The sequence below is a fragment of the Arachis hypogaea genome, chromosome 18 (assembly GCF_003086295.3).
Source record: "Arachis hypogaea cultivar Tifrunner chromosome 18, arahy.Tifrunner.gnm2.J5K5, whole genome shotgun sequence".
NCBI classification, from domain to species: domain Eukaryota; kingdom Viridiplantae; phylum Streptophyta; class Magnoliopsida; order Fabales; family Fabaceae; genus Arachis; species Arachis hypogaea.
This window is the reverse complement of record NC_092053.1, coordinates 76,035,702-76,046,267: the sequence shown is the minus strand read 5'-3', so window position 1 is coordinate 76,046,267 and position 10,566 is coordinate 76,035,702. Positions and strand designations below refer to the sequence as shown.

At 38.6% G+C, this 10,566-nt stretch overlaps 2 non-coding genes across 2 annotated transcripts; one reads left to right on the top strand and one right to left on the bottom strand.

Annotated features, from left to right (window-relative positions):
* Window positions 1–1,125: 1,125 nt before the first annotated feature.
* On the bottom strand, window positions 1,126–1,232 carry LOC112774281 (small nucleolar RNA R71). Its single transcript, XR_003188776.1, has one exon. It is a non-coding gene; the product is annotated as a small nucleolar RNA R71 (small nucleolar RNA).
* Window positions 1,233–8,143: 6,911 nt separating this feature from the next.
* Window positions 8,144–8,251, top strand: LOC112773592 (small nucleolar RNA R71). Its single transcript, XR_003188136.1, has one exon. It is a non-coding gene; the product is annotated as a small nucleolar RNA R71 (small nucleolar RNA).
* Window positions 8,252–10,566: the final 2,315 nt, after the last annotated feature.

The following is a 10,566-nucleotide window of genomic DNA, read 5'->3' as shown; positions in this document are numbered from 1 at the left end:
CATTTACTTCCAGTCCTTTAATTCTAGCATTTACTTTTCTGTTATTTACATTCCCGCATTTTATTTTCTGCAACTCTCAACCCAAATTTTGGATTCGCTCAACTAGAACATTATTCTAATTAAAGTTGCTTGATCAATCAATCCCTGTGGGATTCGACCTCACTCTATTGTGAGTTTTTACTTGACGACAAATTCGGTACACTTGCCGAAGGAAATTTGTTGAGAGACAGTTTCCACCCGCATCAAGTTTATGGCGCCGTTGCCGGGGATTGATTGTGCATCAACAATGATTAAATTGGAAGATCACTAGATTGAGCATTTTTATTTTGTAAATTTCATTTTCTGTTTGAGTGATTTACTTTCTGTTTTAGTTAAACTTCTTCCCTTCCCCCTCTACTCTTTTGTTTTTCTTTGTTATTTTCAATTTTGTTTGCTAACCCACTAACTGTTTGATATATTGCATCACCCACAACTAACAGTAATTCTGACAAAAATACTTTCTGCACATAACTTTTCTTGCTTGCACTTGATGGTTGTATGACAGGGAGAAGAAGCGGGGCTTCAACTACCTTCGATTCTGAACCTGAGAAGACCTTCCTTAGATTAAGGAGGGAGGCAAGAGGAAAGAAAGTGGTTGGTGCTGAGGAGGAAGAGGAATTCTTTGAACCAAACATGGAAGACAACATGGAAAACCATCATAAAGAAGAGGATCACAACCATGGGGGAGGAGGTAGAGCAAATCGTGCTGGGGAGGATAAAAGAGTTTTGGGCTCTTACATCAATACAAACCCAGGCAATTGTGGAAGTAGCATCCAAAAGCCAACAATCCATGCCAACAACTTTGAACTCAAACCACAGCTCATCACCCTTGTTCAGAACAACTGTTCGTTTGGAGGAGGTGTTCAAGAAGACCCCAATCAACATTTAACCACCTTCCTGAGAATATGTCACACAGTGAAGTCTAATGGTGTTCATCCTGACGCCTATAGACTGCTTTTATTTCCATTCTCACTCAGGGACAAGGCAGCCAAGTGGCTGGAATCTTTCCCAAGGGAAAGCTTGACAACTTGGGAAGACGTGGTGAACAAATTCTTAACAAGATTTTATCCTCCTCAACGAATTAATAGGCTGAGAGCTGAGGTCCAAACTTTCAGGCAACAAGATGGTGAGACTCTATATGAAGCATGGGAGAGGTTTAAAGACCTAACAAGGAGGTGCCCACCAGATATGTTCAACGAATAGGTGCAGCTGCACATTTTCTATGAAGGGCTCTCTTATGAGTCAAAGAAGGCCGTAGACCATTCATCCAGAGGATCTTTGAACAAGAAGAAGACAATTGAGGAAGCCATAGATGTTATTGAAACAGTAGCAGAGAACGACTACTTCTATGCTTCCGAAAGAGGGAGCACAAGAGGAGTAATGGAGCTAAACAACGTAGATGCTCTGTTGGCCCAAAACAAGCTCATTACCCAGCAGCTGGCTGACCTCACCAAGAAGATGGAGAGGAACCAAGTAGCAGCAATCTCCACTTCATCAACAACCCAAGAAGGAGTGAATGAAGAAGCAGAGGGTAGTCAGGAGCAAGCCAACTACATTGGGAATTCACCAAGGCAAAACTATGATCCATACTCCAAGACCTACAACCCCGGATGGAGAAACCACCCAAACTTTGGGTGGGGAAGTCAGCAAGATCAAAACCAAGACCAGAGACGTTACAACTCCAACAACAATGCAGCTCACCAACAATTCACACAGAGGACATCTCAACACCCCCACAACAACACTTCTCCAAACGCCTATCAAAACCAAAACAGCACATCTGCTCCGAATCAACCATCAATTGATGACAAGCTCTCTAAGATTGAAACCTTACTTGAAGGAATATGCCAAGAGATTCAAGAAAATAAGGTGTTCAAAGAGGAGGTGCGAGCCAATATTAAGAACCAGGGAGAGACCATTAGGAAGCTGGAATTCCAGGTGGGATGTTTAGCTGAGAAGATTCCCAAACCTACCGATAGCTTCCCAAGTGACACAGAGAAAAATCCCAAAGGAGAAGCAAAGAAAGTAAGATGGGAAGATTGCAAAATGGTTACTACAAGTGATCAAGAGACTGAAGACAAGCAAGGCAAACTTTTCGAACAACCTGAAGACAACTCAACAAAGGAGGAGGATAGAGATCACCAAGAACCAGAAATCTCACAACAAGAGCTGCTGAATGGTAGCACGAATTGTGAATCACACTTTTCACAACGCGTACCTCTAACCAGCAAGTGCACTGGGTTGTCCAAGTAATACCTCACGTGAGTAAGGGTCGAATCCCACGGAGATTGTTGGTTTGAAGCAATCTATGGTTATCTTGTAAATCTTAGTCAGGAAGTCAATTATGTTTATCAGTTGAATTGCAAATAAACAATAGAGCATGGATTAAAGGTTACTTGTTATGCAGTAATGGAGAATATGTTGGAGTATTGGAGATGCTTTGTCCTCTGAATCTCTGCTTTCCTCTGTCTTCTGATTCACGCACGCACGTCCCCCTATGGCAAGCTGTGTGTTGGTGGATCACCGTTGTCAATGGCTACCTTCCATCCTTCCATTGAAAACTACGCTCACGCGCTCTGTCACAGCACGGCTAATCACCGGTTGGTTCTCGATCCGGTTGGAATAGGACTTACTATCCTTTTGCGTCTGTCACTAACGCCCAGCCTTCAGGAGTTTGAAGCTCGTCACAGTCATTCAATCACTGAATCCTACTCGGAATACCACAGACAAGGTTTAGACTTTCCGGATTCTCATGAATGCCGCCATCAGTTCTAGCTTATACCACGGAGATTCTGATTAAGGAATCTAAGAGATACTCATTCAATCGGATATAGAACGGAGGTGGTTGTCAGGCACACGTTCATGGTTTGAGGAAGGTGATGAATGTCACGGATCATCACCTTCATCATAGTTAAGCGCGAATGAACATCTTAGATAGGAACAAGCGTGTTTGAATGGAAAACAGAAATACTTGCATTAATTCATTGAGACACAGCAGAGCTCCTCACCCCCAACAATGGGGTTTAGAGACTCATGCCGTCAGAGAATACAAAGTTTAGATCTGAAATGTCATGAGATCCAAAATAAGTCTCTAAAAGTTGTTTAAATACTAAACTAGTAGCCTAGGGTTACAAAATATGAGTGGACTATGATGGATGATGCAGAGATCCACTTCTGGGGCCCACTTGGTGTGCTGGGGCCCACTTGGTGTGTGCTGGGGCTGAGACTTTAAGCAGTCCACGTGCAGAGGCCATTTGTGGAGTTGAACGCCAGTTTTGTGCCAGTTTGGGCGTTCAACTCCAGTTTTTGATCCTTTTCTGGCGCTGGACGCCAGAATTGGGCAGAGGACTGGCGTTGAACGCCAGTTTACGTCGTCTATTCTTGTGCAAAGTATGGACTATTATATATTGCTGGAAAGCCCTGGATGTCTACTTTCCAACGCAATTGGAAGCACGCCATTTCGAGTTCTGTAGCTCCAGAAAATCCACTTTGAGTGCAGGGAGGTCAGAATCCAACAGCATCAGCAGTCCTTTTTCAGCCTGAATCAGATTTTTGCTCAGCTCCTTCAATTTCAGCCAGAAAAATATCTGAAATTACAGAAAAACACACAACTCATAGTAAAGTCCAGAAATATGAATTTTTCCTAAAAACCACTAGAAATAGACTAAAAACTAACTAAAACATACTCTAAACTATATGAAATTATCCCCAAAAAGCGTATAAAATATCCGCTCATCACTGAAGCTCTATGCACCCTTCCCTCAACTACTCAATGGTACTGTGGGAAAGAGAATATACTCAAGGTTCCTAGACTTGTTTGCATCTCTGCATGTAAACATACCATTCATCAAGGTAATTCAACAAATGCCTGCATTCATCAAGTATATGAAGGAACTTCTTCCCAGGAAAAGCTCACTCAAAGGAGGCCAGACTATAGTGATGAACAAGGAATGTAGTGCCCTTATTCAACCTGAGTTGCCTACAAAAAGAAGAGACCCAGGGAGTTTTCACATCCCTTGTGCCATAGGTAAAACTATGTTCGATAAAGCACTATGTGATTTGGGGGCTAGCATCAACTTACTGCCCTTATCCCTAGTGAAGAGGCTGCAGATCAATGAGATAATGCCCACAGATGTAATCATCAGATTGGCTGACAAAACTCAAAAGCAAGCAATAGGAGTGGTGGAAAATGTGTTGCTAAAGGTTGGGAAATACTTTCTCCCAACAGACTTTGTCATCCTGGACATGGAAGAGAGTCACACTCACCCAATCATATTGGGAAGACCATTCCTAGCTACGGCCAGAGCACTTATCGATGTAGAGAAAGGAGAGCTAATATTGAGAATCCATGATGAACGACTCAGCTTCAATGTTTTCAAACTCTCACAAGAAACAGATCAAGAGGACAAGGAACTAAGCACAAATGATAATGAGACACTGAAAGAGGAGACAAGCACTAAAGCACAGCCAGTTCATTCTGAGATCCCCTTAATTGATAAACAAGGAAAACAGCAATTGCCACAGCTCAAGGAAAAATTAGAGGAACCTAAACCTCTAGAGGCAGGTAAAGACGGCATCAATAAGATGAGTGTTGCTTCTGCAAGAGTTTGATATTGAAATAAGAGACAGAAAAGGGACAGAGAATCAAGTTGCTGATCACTTGTCCCAGATAGAACCAGTAACAGGAGCATCCCTCCATCCTACTGAGATCTCTGAAACCTTTCCGGATGAGCAATTGTTTGCTATTCAGGAAGCTCTGTGGTTTGCAGACATTGCAAACTATAAAAAACTAAGTTCTCCTTCTGTAACCATGGAGAGGAAGCATGAAAAGCTTCTCTCAATACAGAGTCAAACAAAATCCCCACATTCAAACTCTAAGTTTGGTGTTGGGAGGCCACAACCAAACTCTAAGTTTGGTGTTGGGAGATTCCAACCTTGCTCTGATTATCTGTGAGGCTCCATGAGAGCTCACTGTCAAGCTATTGACATTAAAGAAGCGCTTGTTGGGAGGCAACCCAATGTTATTTAATCATATCTATTTTATTTTATTTTTGTTATTTTATGATTTATTAGGTTGATGATCATGTGAAGTCACAAAAACTACTGAAAAATCAAAAATAGAATGAAAAATAGCATTGAAAACAGCACACCCTGGAGGAGAGCAGTCTGGCATTTAAACGCCAGAAACAAGCATCTGTCTGGCGTTTAACGCCAAAAACAAGCACCAAGCTGGCGTTTAACGCCAGAAACAAGCATCTGCCTGGCGTTAAACGCCAGAAACAAGCAGCGTCTGGCGTTAAACGCCAGGATTGCACAGCAAGGGCGTTTCACACGCCTAATTGGAGCAGGGATATTAAGTGCTTGACCCCACTTGATCTGTGGACCCCATAGGATCCTATACAGGATCTATGGACCCCACAGGATTCCCTCAGGATCTGTGGACCCCACAGGATCCCCACCTACCTTACCATTCAAATTCAAACCATTTCCCTGCCAAAACCACCCATCACACACCTCCATCTCCTCCATCTTCTCCACTTCTTTCTTCTTTTGCTCGAGGACGAGCAAACCTTTTAAGTTTGGTGAGGTAAAAGCATTGCTTTTTGTTTTTTCATAACCATTTATTGTACCTAAGGCCAGAGAAACCTCTAGAAAGAGGAAAAGGAAGGCAGTTGCTTCCACCCCCGAGTCATGAGAGATGGAGAGGTTCATCTCAAGGGCCCATAGTTCAGTGGTAAAGCATTCAACTGCAGATCAAAGAGCTATGAGGAAGGAGCAACAAAGACAAGGAAGAGACATAGAGAAGCTCAAGAGCACCATTGGTTCTTCAAGAAGAGGAAGACGCCACCCTCACTAAGGTGGACCCGTTCCTTAATCTCCTTGTTCTTATTTCTCTGTTTTTCGTTTACTATGCTTTATGTTTATTTATGTTTGGGTCTTATTACATGATCACTAGTATCTAAGTGTCTATGTCTTAAAGATATGAATGTCCTATCAATCCATATCCTTTCTTAAATGAAAAATGTTTTCCGAAAAAGAAAAAGAAGTACATGAATTTCGAATTTTAAATAGTTTAATTATTTTGATGTGGTGACAATACTTTCTGTTTTCTGAATGAATGCTAGAACAGTGCATATTCTTTTGAATTTGTTGTTTATGAATGTTAAAATTGTTGGCTCTTGAAAGAATGATGAAAAAGGAGAAATGTTATTTGATAATCTGAAAAATCAAAAAAATGATTCTTGAAGCAAGAAAAAGCAGTGAAGAACAAAGCTTGCAAAAAAAATGAGAAAAAAAAATAGAGCAAGAAAAAGAAAAAGCAAGCAGAAAAAGCCAAAAGCTCTTTAAACTAAAAGGCAAGAGCAAAAAGCCAATAGCCCTTAAAACCAAAAGGCAAGGGTAATAAAAAGGATCCAAGGCTTTGAGCATCAGTGGATAGGAGGGCCTAAAGGAATAAAATCCTGGCCTAAGCGGCTCAACCAAGCTGTCCCTAACCATGTGCTTGTGGCGTGAAGGTGTCAAGTAAAAACTTGAGACTGAGCGGTTAAATTCGAGGTCCAAAGCAAAAACAGAGTGTGCTTAAGAACCCTGGACACCTCTAATTGGGGACTTTAGCAAAGCTGAGTCACAATCTGAAAAGGTTCACCCAGTTATGTGTCTGTGGCATGTATGTATTCGGTGGTAATACTGGAAAACAGAGTGCTTAGGGCCACGGTCAAGACTCATAAAGTAGTTGTGTTCAAGAATCAACATACTGAAATAGGAGAATCAATAACACTATCTGAATTCTGAATTCCTATAGATGCTAATCATTCTGAACTTCAAAGGATAAAGTGAGATGCCAAAACTGTTCAGAAGCAAAAAGCTAATAGCCCCGCTCATCTAATTAAGACTGATCATCATAGATGTTTTTGGCATTCATTGTATATTCTCTTCATTTTATCCTAATTTGTTTTTAGTTGCTTGGGGACAAGCAACAATTTAAGTTTGGTGTTGTGATGAGCGGATAATTTATACGCTTTTTGGCATTGTTTTTACATAGTTTTCAGTATGATTTGGTTAGTTTTTAGTATATTTTTATTAGTTTTTAATTAAAATTCACATTTCTGGACTTTACTATGAGTTTGTGTATTTTTCTATGATCAGGTAATTTCTGGCTGAAATTGAGGGACTTGAGCAAAAATCAGATTCAGAGGTTGAAGAAGGACTGCAGATGCTGTTGGATTCTAACCTCCCTGCACTCAAAGTGGTTTTCTGGAGCTACAGCACTCCAAATGGCACGCTCCCAATTGCGTTGGAATGTAGACATCCAGGGCTTTCCAGCAATATATAATAGTCCATACTTTGAATAAGGATTGACGACGTAATTTGGCGTTTCACGCCAGTTCCATGCTGCATTATGGAGCCAAACGCCAGAAACAGGTTGCAAAGTGGAGTTCAACGCCAGAAACAGGCTACAAACTGGCGTTCAACTCCAAATTTGTGCTTCCAAATTTCTAATGGAAGACCTTGTTTCATTCATGAAACTCACAGTGGCCTTAGATAGATCAGAGACTAAATTCGCTAAGCTAGATGGATTTTGCTCAAAATTCTCTGTCTGTTGCTGAGTGGATGATGGAAAAGGTTTACTATTGTTAAACCTATTTCTTCCACCATTTTTAAAGCCTTGTTGAGGCTACTGTTGATCCTTCCATGAGAAATTTGGATGATTTCTCCATGAGGGGTTATAGGTGTTTCCATAAGGTTCACCCATGTAATTCACCTCTGCTATTGCAGGGTTCTCAGGATCATAAGCTTCTTCTTCAGAAGATGCCTCTTTAGTATTGTTGGATGATTCCTTCAATCCATTCAGACTCTGAGAGATCATATTGACCTGCTGAGTCAATATTTTATTCTAAGCCAATATGGCATTCAGAGTATCAATTTCAAGAACTCCCTTCATCACAGGCGTCCCATTATTCACAGGATTCCTTTCAGAATTGTACATGAACTGGTTATTTGCAACCATGTCAATGAGTTCCTGAGCTTCTGCAGAATGGTCCAGTGACATCTTTGATAACTCAGACAGACCATCATAGAATATATCCAGGATGGTCCATTCTGAAAGCATGTCAGAAGGACACTTTTTGGTTAGTTGCTTGTATCTCTCCCAAGCTTCATAGAGGGATTCACCTTCTTTCTGTCTGAAGGTTTGGACATCCACTCTAAGCTTACTAAGCTTTTGAGGAGGGAAGAACTTGCCTAAGAAAGCCGTGACCAGCTTATCCCAGGAGTTCAGGCTATCCTTAGGTTTTGGGTCCAACCATACTCTAGCTCTGTCTCTTACAGCAAACGGGAAAAGCATAAGCCTGTAGACCTCGGGATCAACCCTGTTGGTCTTAACAGTATCACAGATCTGCAAGAATTCAGTTAAAAACTGAAAGGGATCTTCAGATGGAAGTCCATAAAACTTGCAGTTTTGTTGCATCAGAGAAACTAATTGAGGTTTAAGCTCAAAGTTGTTTGCTCCAATGGCAGAAATTGAGATGCTTCTTCCATGTAAATTGGAATTAGGTGCAGTGAAGTCACCAAGCATCCTCCTTGCATTATTGTTGTTAGGTGCGTCTGCCATCTCCTTTTCTTTTTCAAAAATTTCAGTAAGGTTGTCTCTGGATTGTTGTAATTTAGCTTCTCTTAGTTTTCTCTTCAGAGTCCTTTCAAGTTCTGGATTAGCTTCAACAAGAATGCCCTTTTCCTTGTTCCTGCTCATATGAAAGAGAAGAGAACAAGAAAAGAAGAGGAATCCTCTATGTTATAGTAAAGAGGTTCCTTATTGTTAGTAGAAGAAGAAAGGGAATAAGAGTGAAGAAGAATGGATAATCCAAACACAAGGGTGAGGATAGAAGCAGAGAAATGAGATGAAGAGAAGTGTTAGTAAGTAATTAAATAAATAGAAGGAGATGAGAGAGAGAAGTTTTCGAAAATAATTTTTGAAAAGGAGTTGATGATTTTCGAAAATTAAAGGGGAAATAAAATTAAAATTAAAATTTAAAATAATTAATTAATTAAAAAGAATTTTTGAAAAAGAGGGAGGTATTTTCGAAAATTAGAGAGGGAAGAGTAGTTAGGTGGTTTTGAAAAAGATAAGAAACAAACAAAAAGTCAATTTGTTAGTTGAAAAAGATTTGAAAATCAATTTTGAAAAGATAAGAAGATAAGAAGTTCGAAAAGATATTTTAAAATCAAATTTTTTTGAAAAAGATATGATTTAAAAAGATATGATAGAAAGATATGATTAAAATTAGTTTTGAAAAAGATTTAAATTTTAAAATCAAAATTAATGACTTGACTCACAAGTAATCACAAGATATGATTCTAGAACTTAAAGTTTGAATCTTTCTTAACAAGAAAGTAACAAACTTGAAATTTTTGAATCAAAACATTAATTGTTGATAATATTTTCGAAAATTATGAGATAAAATTAAGAAAAAAATTTTTGAAAAAAATTTTTAAAATTTTCGAAAATAAATAAGAAAAATGAAAAAGATTTTATTTTTTGAAAAAGATTTTGAAAAGATAAGATTTTTAAATTGAAAATTTGATTTGACTCATAAGAAACAACTAAATTTTAAAAAGTTTTGAAAAGGTCAACTCAAATTTTCAAAAATTTATGAGTGAAAAAAAAGGGAAAGATATTTTTTTGATTTTTGAATTTTTAATGATGATAGAGAAAAACATCGAAAAGACTCAATGCATGAAAATTTTGGATCAAAACAAATGATCCATGCAAGAACACTATGAGTTTCAAGATGAACACCAAGAACACTTTGAATGTCAAGATGAATACCAAGAACTTATTTTTGAAAAATTTTCAAGAAAAGAAAACATGCCAGACACCAAACTTAAAAATTTTTAATTTTTTAGACACTAAGAATTCAAGAATGCATATGAAAAACAAGAAAAGACACAAAACAAGAAAATATGAAGATCAAACAAGAAGACTGGCCAAGAACAACTTGAAGATCATGAACAACTTGAAGATCGTGAAGAATGCAATGCATGAAATTTTCGAAAATAATTTTTAGAAAATTAAAAAGATGCAATTGACACCAAACTTAAAACTTGACTCAAGACTCAAACAAGAAACACAAAAAATATTTTTGATTTTATGATTTTGTAAATTTTTTTGTATTTTTCGAGAATTAATTGGGAAAAACGAAAAAGAAAAAAATATTTTTTTGATTTTTTTAGAAAATAAGAAAAATCAAAAAGGTTAAAATTAAAATAAAGTTACCTAATCTGAACAACAAGATGAACCGTCAGTTGTCCAAACTCGAACAATCCCCGGCAACGGCGCCAAAAACTTGGTGCATGAAATTGTGTATGTCAATGTCTATATTACTATTTCTTACAATTTCGCACAACTAACCAGCAAGTGCACTGGGTCGTCCAAGTAATACCTTACGTGAGTAAGGGTCGAATCCCACGGAGATTGTTGGCTTGAAGCAATCTATGGTTATCTTGTAACTCTTAGTCAGGATATCAATT